Genomic DNA, 12,121 nt, shown 5'->3' on the forward strand with positions numbered 1-12,121 from the left:
ATCTTGAATTTCATGATGCTCTTCAAATAAACCATCATTAAGAGGTTAATTCATTTCAAGTACACTCACATTTGGATCATGTAATAGAATATCTTCATCTACAAAAACAGACATATCTATCTCATGAACTTCAACTTCTTCAACTTGAAAAGGAACATTCAGTTCTGAAGCTATCACCACTTCCTCAACTGGTAATTCAATAACATTTTGAGGTTTGACCTTCAATACAGCTAGCCAATCTTCTTTGTCCTTTTTTTTGCTTGGATAAGGTATATAACATACTTGCGTTTTTTGCATTGCAAGAATAACACAGCTTGGATAAGGTATATAACATACTTTTTATACGACGACGATGGTTAATATAAACCAATTTGTACTGATCATGCTTCTTAACACCGACATCTATTATTGGGTCAAACCATTCACATTTGAATAACACAGCTTGCTTTAAAGGTGCTTCACGGTATTTCACTTGTATGATCTCTTTTATTCGCCCATAATAATCCCCAAAATTTGGATCCGAGATACAAACTCCACTATTCCTTGTTGATCTCATGCTACCATGACATTCTGTGTGAAATTTATATCCGTTAACAAAATAAACTGAATGAGATGTAGCTCCCATTAATGGTCCACGAGCAAGACTACGCAAGTATTCATTTTCAATGGGATTGCAACAAGCCTATTTAAAAAAAAAACAAAGATCTAGTTAAACATGAGAAGCCAATTTAAGTACATGCATCATTATATGAAAGTTAATATTTATTTAAATCTTACATATCCCTTGAACCATATAGCAAAATTTTCTTCAAGACTCCCGTCTATTTTGCTTTGAGAGAGAGTCAGAAAATCTTCTTCCAAACATTGCAGGTACATACTTCATTGCAATAAATTAATTTATATATGAGAAGTCACGATATAAGAATAGATTTTATTATTATTAATTAAGAGAATTTGGTTACCTCACAAATGGCTCAACCTCCTCACAATTTAGTAAAATATAAGTTTGAGCCGCCTTGATTTCATCTAAGATTAAATCTCTTTTGTTTGCTTCTCCCCAAAGTCGACCTGGATGGGAGAATATTGAAAGATTTCCTTTAAGATCTTCCACAACACCACCATCGTCATTACGATCCACATTATGATTTCGTGACATAACATGAGGTTCAAAATAATGTGAAAATAGTTGTGTTGACTCCATCATCAAGTACGCTTCACAAATGTAACCCTCAACACTAGCTTTATTCCCAATCATCTTTTTAAGGTTTCCCAAATACCTATATACAGAAAAAGATATAACATTATGTTTTGAAAGGTTATGTATTAATTAACCGTCACAAGTTTGACATGGAGCTACATATTTACCTTTCAAAAGGATACATCCATCGATATTGCACAGGTCCAGCAACCCTTGCTTCATATGGAAGGTGCACAGGAAGATGTTCCATTGAGTCAAAGAACCCTGAAGGAAATATACGTTTCAATTTGCACAAAATTTGTGAAATATCTCTCTCTAATCGCACCATATCATCCACTCGTAGAGTGGTCGAAGTAAGATCCTTAAAAAATAAGCTCAATTCTGTAAGTGCCTGCCACACATTACTAGGAAGTAGTTCACAAAAAGCAATAGGCATTAGTCGTCGCATGAACACATGACAATTGTGACTCTTCATTCCAAATAATCTTTTCGCATTTGTGTCTGGCAACCTATCCAAATTTGAAACATACCCATCTGGAAACTTTAAGCATTTCATCCAATTAAACAAGATCGCTCTTGCTTCCTTGTCTAATGTATAGACAACTTTTGGATATTGGCCATTACTATCTTTTCTCAATTGAGGTCGATTACAATATTTTGCCGTAACTAACCGTGACTATGGATTATCTTTAGTTTTGTCATCAAAATTAAGAACAGTGTTAAATACATTATCAAAGAAGTTTTTCTCAATATGCATAACATCAAGATTGTGTCGAATCATGTTAGAACTCCAGTATGAAAAATCTCAAAAGATGCTTCGCTTTTTCCACCCACATGTCTTATATATTATTTTATTAACTTGTTCTGCATCTAACTCTATTACATTTTTTATCCGTAAATTACAAATCTGGTCCAAAATTTCCTCTCCTGTTCTATTTGTTGGGGGAGGTCTTCTGACAGTCTGGTCTTTAAGAAAGTTCTTTCAATCTCTCCTAAATGGGTGGTGCTGGTCAAGGAACATTCTGTGGTAATCAAACTAGGATTGTTTTCTTCCATGCTACAATCTAAAAGATTGTGTTTCCTCCATACAATAAGGACATGCTAATTTATCTGCAGTACTCCATCCCGATAACATAGAATATGCAGGAAAGTCACTAATTGTCCACATCAAAGCTGCCCTTAATTGAAAGTTTTGCCTTTTTGAGATGTCAAATGCTTCCACACCTGTCTCCCACAACAAGGTCAACTCCTTAATTAAGGGTTGCAGATAAACATCAATTTTATGTTTGGGATTGCTGGGACCTGGAACAATGATAGTTAAGAACATATAAGCCTCTTTCATGCACATTCCTGGAGGTAAATTGTATGGAGGAACAATCACTGGCCACGAAGAATATTTTCTTCCAGATTGACTGAATGGTTGAAAACCATCTGTACATAACCCCAACCTGACATTTCTTGGTTCAGCGGCAAAAAAGGGATGACTTTCATTGAAGTGCTTCCAAGCCTCAGAATCTAATGGATGGCGCATCACACCATCTTCTTTTTTATGCTCATGATGCCATCTCATGTCAGCAGCTGTAGCATGAGATGCATATAATCTTTGCAATCTCGGAATCAAAGAAAAATAATACATTTTCTTGTAAGGGACCAATTTTCTCTTACGAGAGCCAACACAACGCTTATACCTTGGCTTGCTACAAAATTTACAAGATGTAAGGTGTTCATCATCATCACCCCAATACAACATATATCCTGATTCACAACAATCAATCTTTTCAACTGGCAAATCCAAGCTACGTACTATCTTCTTCGTCTGATAATAGTTATCAAGCACGATGTTATCTTCTGGTAAAAACTCCTTAAGCAATTGCATCATTTGGTTATAGCCTCTCTATGACATATTGTTCTCCATTTTAATATTCAACATTCGAGAGACAACTGCAAGTTGAGATAGGGATGAACCGGGATATAATTCTGCATCAGCAGCATCTAACAAATCATAAATTTTTTTGGAAACGGGATTAGGATCTTTCTCCATTGAATGTTGAAAAGGATGAGATGACTCGGGTTCACTATTGCTATAAGATTGCCAGCTTGAACCCTGAGAAATGTTTGGACCAGCTGCATCCAAAATCATTTGTCGGTATGGATTCTCTTCGAATATTGGTTGACCACCACCATGCAATGCATTACCATAAGAAGTCTCACTTATATCATCTCTTTCCCCTTGATGCTTCCAAATAAAATAGTTCTCAATAAATCCAGATTGATAGAGGTGACATTTAACAGTTTCAAGATCCATGAATTTATAGTTCTGATATTTTGCGCATGGACATCTAACTTTGTCACCACTCATATGATTTGGTTGAGAACATGTAAATTGAATAAATTCATCCACCCCGATTACAAATCTAGAGTATGAACCCCCTCGGTCATCTAACCTCTCATACATCCAACTACGCTCTAGATTATTCATGTTCCTATTAAGGTTGAAATAAAAAAAAGAATAATCAGTGCTAATTAACCAACTTAATAAGAAACACGACAATTAGTCTTAATTAATAATTACCCTTGTTGGAAATGTTTATTAACAAATATGATAATGTATGATCAGGCTCTATATAAAGAACTACTTAGCAAAGAAAGCATAATTAAGTTGATCAATTGACAGTTAAATAGTTTCACTAAATTATTCAAACTTATGCTCTTAAAGTAGAAAACAAAACTAGTTTACCTTTAAAATAAGATAAAAGTGATACATACTTCTATTTTAAGTTACAAACATAATCGAGAAGCCAACAAGCTTACCAAGAAAAATTAAAAAGTTGAAAGAAAGTTTTAAAACACGCCTGATTGAATACAATACTCCACTTATTTCACCACCAATCTATAACTGCACTACACCAATTCCAGTAAAAAACACGTGAAAGATAAGTGTATCAAATAAGTATTTGAATATATGACACACCCCGTTAACATTTTTGCAGAATCCAAGCAACATTGATGTACATACAAAACATTTGTAAAGAATCGGTTATCGATTTATTGGTTAAAACTATTTCCCTTATATATTTTAGAGCTTCCATGGAATAGAGAAGTATTATGGAATAACTTTTTTTTCTTCAGTACAGTTGGATAAATAACATATGATGTACATATGATGGCTAAATAACATGGAATAACTTTTTATCTTCAGTACAGTTGGATAATTTTATTATGTGTTTTGTGAAGTACCTCTAAATTTTCATACAATTGCAAGACTAACTTAAGGATTCAAAAAGCTCCTCTTCTAATTAGAGAAGAAGTTAATGCATCACTTTGGAGGCATTGTTTGCTAGAGACTACCCCAAGAAGAAAACCACTTGTTTAACTTTAATTACGAAATTGATACATATGATTCAAACCATACACATTGATACCCGATATATAAAGGACAAGGGTATATTTCAAAACAATCCAGTTTCAATTTCTAACTTCGCCATTCAACTAATAAACCGACCACATAAGACAAAAGTTTACATTGCTTCACTAGCCATAGTCCAAAGGAATTATTATGATGCTTTTGTATCAGTACCCAAACAATCCTCCAGCATGCTTTTAGACTTACAATGTGAAGAAGCTAATCTTTCCCTCCCTGGACGAATAAATACTCAAAAGTGCTAAAGCATATTCCAACTACCAAAGATGAATTTCTACCATAGGACTAGGCAAAGTTAAATGCCTCAGAGGATAGCTTTACGTCACAGAACATACAAATAGACAAGATTTTGCTGAAGTAAGCTTAAAATAACACAATCCATAATAGAAATATTTCAACATGTAGCAGGGGATTAAAAACCAGCAGGATGACTCAATAAACCAAAGCTGTTGATTCTTTACGAGAAGTCAAACTTTCTACATTATTGGTTGATGCCCTTCTTCCTAAACCACCTCACTGGATGGATTAAATGGCAAATAAAGGCCAAGACAGGGTAGTAGTGTCACACATCATAACAGCACTTACAAAGAACAGAAAGAGGAAAATACCTCAAATAGCTGGTTCCATTAAAGCCAAAAGAAAGTAGTCGCGAATCAAGAATCTTTCCTTGCAGATCAGTTCAGAAATTACATGCAAATGGAATTAATCAGTTGAATAAAGGTCAAATTGGAAACACGTATCCAGGAACTTGAAGATCGAAAACTGATTCGGTTAAAAGGAAGACAAGTGAAGCAAGAGTAGTGAAGAATTTTGATCTAGAAATGGAGAGGCACATCAGTATAGAGGGGAAAGTATCTCATTTTAGAGAGGAAGAGATGGGGGAATGGGTGGAAATAAATAAAACCCTAGAGCCCCCTTTTCTATAGTAAAAATAATTAATTAGAAAACTATAATTAATATTTTACGACGGTATAGTTGGTCGCTAAACAAAAACTTTTTTTTAAAAAAAAAATGAAGGGCACCGACAAAAGTTTGTTGCTAAATCCGTTGCTACGAAATAATTTAACATAGCGACCAAAAAATTCGTTGCTAATCAGTCACTAAATTTGGGTGCCAATTTTTTCCGCTATTATTTAGTGACGAAAATCAAATTCCGTCACTGATTCGTTGCTAAGAACATATCAAAAAATTGGACTGCAATGTCTACGACGAAATTGAATGTTCCGTTGCTAATCCGTCACTACATAGTGACGAAATTTGGTCTGTCAGTAAATTTCGTCGCTAAACACAATTTTTTTTGTAGTGATATACATGGAGGGATAACTAATCCCAAAATAACTAATAATTTTGGGATTTCAGATAACTCTTTCCCAATCAAACGACCCCTTAGTTTCGAGATTATATTATCTCACGATTTGTACTAAAATAATGGAATTACTATTTCACATGGAAGGTGGAATAAATAGTCTCATAGAATATCTCTGTTTATCTCATTTGGTATACCAAACGACCCATAAAAGTTGATCGCACAGAAAGAATTGTGGTTCGTAGAAGCGGTTAAAAGCTGACTATTGAAAACGTCTGAACTAAGGGGTCGTTTGGTATGAGGTATAAGTAATAAATAGTTTCGAAATAAAATGAAGGACTATTTTATCCCATATTTGGTGTGATACGTTAGTTAGTATCAAAATTATTTATCCTATCATTTACACCACAGTGATGAGATATATAAATAACTAATTTCAAAATTAATTATCCTCGAATAACTGTTTCCAACCAAAGAAGCTCTAACGAGTGTCTTTCGAAGGAAATGTTAACATCACTATTGTGGACAAGATATTGGGTGTTTAATTTGTTGTTTTGATGTTTTTTCTTTACTCTCTTTTGAACTCCAAATACTTGTATAATGAACACAAAGGGAACAAACAACAAAATATAAATTTGCCAAAAAAAAAAAACTTTCTTATTACATGCTCATGATGAGAATTCTGAAGAGAGAAATCTCAAGCAATAAAACAAATTCACTAACACCAATAAGGTGCTATGTAATCTTAAACCATAATTAATCAAACCTATGAAAATCACCTCATGACTATAAGAATCATTTCTTTTTTTTTTTTTAATTCTCTTTGTGAGAGACCTCTCTAAGAATAAATCACAAACTACTAATATAATGTTTTCACTTATGCTTAATTAAAAACATATATGAAAACCCTAGAAAATTAAATGATAAAATAATTGTTTTTATATATATAAATATTCAGTTGATCTTTCATTCACTTTTTGTCTGATCCAATTCCAAGTGTGTTCTTCACTCCATCTACTGCACCTTGAGCCATGTGGATCACTTGCTCTCCAGTCTGAATTACATAAAAATAAAAATTATAAACATATTATCATAAAAAAAAATAAAAAAAAATTAAAAGAGCTAGAAGCTTTGAGTATACTAAAAGACTTTTTTAAGAATTTAACTATTTGAATAATTCAATTCGGTATAGCAGGGTGATCTTATGTCATATTTTATGGACAACTGGTAGTAATTTTTAGATAATATGGCAGTATAAATTCTCTTTGTAAACTATTTAGGACTCATTTGGTAGGCCGTATTAAATAAAATAATCCATGGATTAAAAGTTTATCCAGTTATGTACAATGTTTGGTTGTTCAATTTAAATTTAATCCCCCTAATACATGGATAGTTAATACATCATAGAGTGTATTATCTTATCCCTAAGAAACCATGGGATTACTTATCCATGGCTTAATAATACTTCCTCCGTTTCATAATAAGTGAATTGTTGGAGTATTTTTTATGTTTCAAAATAAGTGAATGGTTCACAATTCAAGGTAGATGTTGGAATTTTTTTCCAAATTTATCCTCCTTTAAATGTGCATTGAGAGTGATCTATCATGTGACTTTACTTTTTGAAGAGGGTAAAAATAGAAAAACATGATAAATTTATGTCTTCGCTTTTTTTTCTTAATATGTGTGCCAAAATCCAACAATTAACTTATTGTGAAACGGAGGGAGTACATGGATAAGAGAATTAAATGACTCAACTACCCCTCAATTCTTTTTATTAAATTTTTCTTTAAATTTCATTTTAAATTTAATCACTACAAATTTGATTGTTATGTTACATTTAATTTGCCAACATTTTTTTACCTTGCGTATGCGGATCAAGTGCTTAAATATCATTTACTCCCTTATGTTGGTTGATAGTTTCGAATGTGAACTACATTTATGTTATTTTTTAATTGTTCAATTTACAGACGAATTAATTTAAATAGAAAAAATTATTATCAAATAAATATACAATTTGAAAATCTAAAATTATATTATAAACAGTCTATGATGTTCTTGCATAGTGTGCTTTACATTTTTTAAAAATTATTTCTCTATAATATGACAATTATTTATTTGTTTTAAATTTTTCTTGATTAAATAGACACAATTTTTTTTAAAGAAATAAATGATCAACTAAGCGGAGTGAGAATTATTATTCATATTTTAGCTTTTTTAAGATCGCGCAAAGGGTGAGTAACTTGGCTAGTTAAATGAAGTAGAAAATCTCATAAAAATTTAAGGGTATAATTGTAAAAAAGATTTGGGATAGTACCCACGAAAATACCTGAAGTTTGATCGAATTACCAGTTGAGCATACTGAACTTTGCGAGGGTTCTATTACCCCCAGACTTTTTTTCGTATTTTAATGGCATATATCTGCCACTTGGCACACTGCATGTGATTCACCCGCATTGAGCGCGTGAACAGTGTTAAAAACGTTTTAAAACTCTTTTTCTTACCAAACAATCCCTTAATTTTATAATTATTTAAAGTTTTATATTTTTATTTATTTTTTCATTCTTCTTTCTTCTTTCTTCTTTCTTCAACAATGATTGCTCCATTGTTGAATTGAAATTTAATGAAATTCAATGGATATATTTAATGGAACTCACTAATTGAAACTCAATGGATGATTCGGAAGAGTCAAACTCGGAAACTCGCTAATTTAATTTCGAGTTTCATTAATGGAAATTGAATCTTCCGAGTTTCATTAACGGAAGATTGAATAGCTTCATACATGAAATTAAATTTTCCGAATCTTTCGAGTTTCATTAATGAATTTTCCGAATCTTCCGAGTTCCATTAATGGAAATTGAATCATGAAATTAAACTTTTTGAATCTTTCGAGTTCCATTAATGAATTTTTCGAATCTTCCGAGTTCCATTAATGGAAATTGAATCTTCCATTGAGTTTTCAATTAGCGAGTTTCATTCAATTAGCGAGTTTCATTGAATCTTTCATTAATGGAACTCGCTAATTGAATCTTCTGAGTTTCAATGGAAAATTAATGGAAGATTCCATTCAATTATTTGAAAAAACTTTCTTCTTAAGCTCAATGGAATCATTTGGAATATTTAATATGGTTGTAATGGTGAAAAAATGTTGAAAAGTGATAAAATAGAGAAGAAACGGCGCGTGTACCACACTTTTCACCAAAAAAACTGGGTATACGTTTTGTGGGGGATTAATTTCACTTTAAAAAAGTCTGGGGGGATGGGGGGAATTAATTCCAATTAAAAAAGTATAGGGGGTAATAGGACCCCCGCAAAGTTCAATATGCTCCACTGGAAATTTGGTTAAACTTCAGGTATTTTCGTGGGTATTATCCCAAAAGATTTTGTTGAGTTTTAAAATACATGACATATCTAATTTTTAATACAATGAACCAAACACTTGATAAAAAATAATCTCTGTATTACTAATCCCTGTATTGTTAATCCATGGATAACTTCTCTTTGTACCAAACGACCCCTTAGTGTATAAAAGTTAAATTACTCTCTTCGCTTTAAAAGAAATGACCTAATTTGATTTGACACGAAATTTGAGAAAATAAAGAAGAATTTTGATCTTATGGTCCATATTAAAGTTCTGACAAATATACCAAAACGTCGTTTAATCTGGTGGTCTTAAACATGCTACCTGAAAGGTTGAAATTAAAACATTATCAACAAAAGATCATTCTTTTTGAAACTGATTAAAACGGCAAGTAGATCATTCTAACGAATAAGTATTAATTTTGTATGTCATCCGAAGTGACTACACATGTTATCCTTATCCTTCAATTCAACATATGAGAGCTATATATATAGATGAAAGGGTAGTCAATTGAACATCATTCGTCAAAAGAAAGAGAGGATAATGTACTAAATATATAGATCAACAATATAATTGGTTTTTAAATATATTTTAAATCTTGAATAGTTTTAACGAAATTTTGACTCCATCACTTATTACCTGCTGAAGGAATCCAGGATTGTTCTGATCTTTGGTTTGTTGGACAGATTGATTAGCTCTTTGGGTAGCATTTTCAGCCTGGTCAGCCATTGAATGTGCTGTATTCTTGGCTGAATCTGTCAATTGTTCTGTCTTGGCCTGTCTTATTTTGTTGTTCATCAATAAATAATATAACAACGTAACATACTCAGTATATTCCCACAAAATAGGGTATGAGGAGGGTGATGTGCACGTAGTCTATATCACGACCGCAGATGAAGTAGAGAGACTGTTTTCGGTATATCCCCAGTTCAAGACAGATAACAATAAACAAAAACAAAAAACGCAAAAGCATACAACAAAATATGATAAAATCCTGCTAGTTAATACAGGAAACAGACAACCACAAGATAATATCATTAACAAGAACAGATGATCAAGAAAAAGTGAAAATAATAAAGATCCTAATTTATTTTTTCTATAAAGCTATAGTTTTCTTTTTGTTTCAACAAAATACAATCAGCACGAGTAGCCGAACTCAATAGTTTCAATTCAAAGTATAGATATATAAGTAAAAGATTATAAAGTAGTTTCAAAAATATATTAGTCCGGACACATAGTTTCAATTTTGTGATAGATTACCAACATGGGTTGTGGTGTAGCGGATGGGGTTGCTCCACCCTTAACCAGAGGTCGAGAGTTCGACCCTGGGCATGGAGAAAACTCTGTTGGGAGCGCTACTCCCCGAATAGGGCCCTACCCGGCGCGAATCAGAATTAATGGGACTCCAATGTGGGTTTTGGACACCGGATGGAAAACCCAAAAAAAAATGTTGTGATGGATTTAGTACTGGTAAAACCTAAATTTACGACCACAGATGAATTAGAGAGATTATTTTTGGTATACCCTCGGCTCAAGACAGATAACAGTATAACAAACAAAAATAAAAAACACAAAAGCACACAACGAAATGTGATAAACACTGCTAGCTAATACAGAAAACAAGACAACCACAAGATAATACTATTAACTATCTATTTGAAATCATAAACATCACCAAAACACCACGAACAAAAAACTCAAGACACAAATACAAACAAAGCTATAGTACAAACAAACAAAACAAGAACAGATATCGAACAAAAAGTGAAAATAATAAAGTACATAATTAATTTTTTTTTTTATAAAGCTATAATTTTTCTTTTTGTTTCAATATAATATAATCAGCATGTTCAGCTGAACTCAATAGTTTTGATACGAAGTATAAATATAGAAAGATTATAAAGCTTCAAAAAATGTTAGTCTGGATACATAATTTCAATGTTATGATGGATTTTTAGTACTGATAAAACCTAATGTTATATTTAAATTCTTAATCAACCTCGAGAATCAAGAAAGAAAGAAAAAAAAGGGACAGTGAAAATGAAACTCACACATGTTATCTAAAAAATTATTATTAAGTCTTTATCATAACAATAATAACTATGTTATAAATGCATTTATATTATCGCGAATGTAGATCTATCAAGATGTACTTTAATATCTATTAAGATTTGAAACATCTGTCTTTTACTCAGACTAGGAGTAAATTTCCCCTATAAATAGAGGGGTTTTGTTTATTGTATTAACAATCCTATGATCTCTCATCCCTCAAGAGAAATAAGAATTACTCTCTCTATTCTCTTTACTCTTCTTCTTTATTCTTTCTTGTTTTATAACACGTTATCAGCACGAGACTCTGTCAAACAAGGTGAGATTATAAATCTTAAGGATTTCAAGGTTAGTAATTTCTTATGTTATTTATCTTTTGCTACTAATAATATAATTATTATTGAATTTGAGAAAAAATAATTGGTTTGGAACCATTTATGTTTTAAATTTATTCCTCAAGAACAATATTATCAAAAGGGATGATAATATGTTGGGTTCAAGTCCCATCAATTTATGCTTAAGACACCTTTATATGGATAAGACGTTGAGATTGGATCTCAATGCATGTATTGATGATATTATGATGGCTAAGGCAAAATAATGGGTATTTGATGAAAAGTCATGAAATATATCCCATTGATATGCTCTATTCCCTGAATTGAATGTGGTAGCAATAAATCATATGTATGCCTCAATTTGCTTTTGTAGTAGCTATCATAATTTGATATGCTTAAGGCATGATTATATTTCATTCCTGGGGAATGAGAAGCTTATTAATGCAAACGTGCA

This window comes from Capsicum annuum, chromosome 3 (genome assembly GCF_002878395.1).
Source record: "Capsicum annuum cultivar UCD-10X-F1 chromosome 3, UCD10Xv1.1, whole genome shotgun sequence".
Classification (NCBI taxonomy): domain Eukaryota; kingdom Viridiplantae; phylum Streptophyta; class Magnoliopsida; order Solanales; family Solanaceae; genus Capsicum; species Capsicum annuum.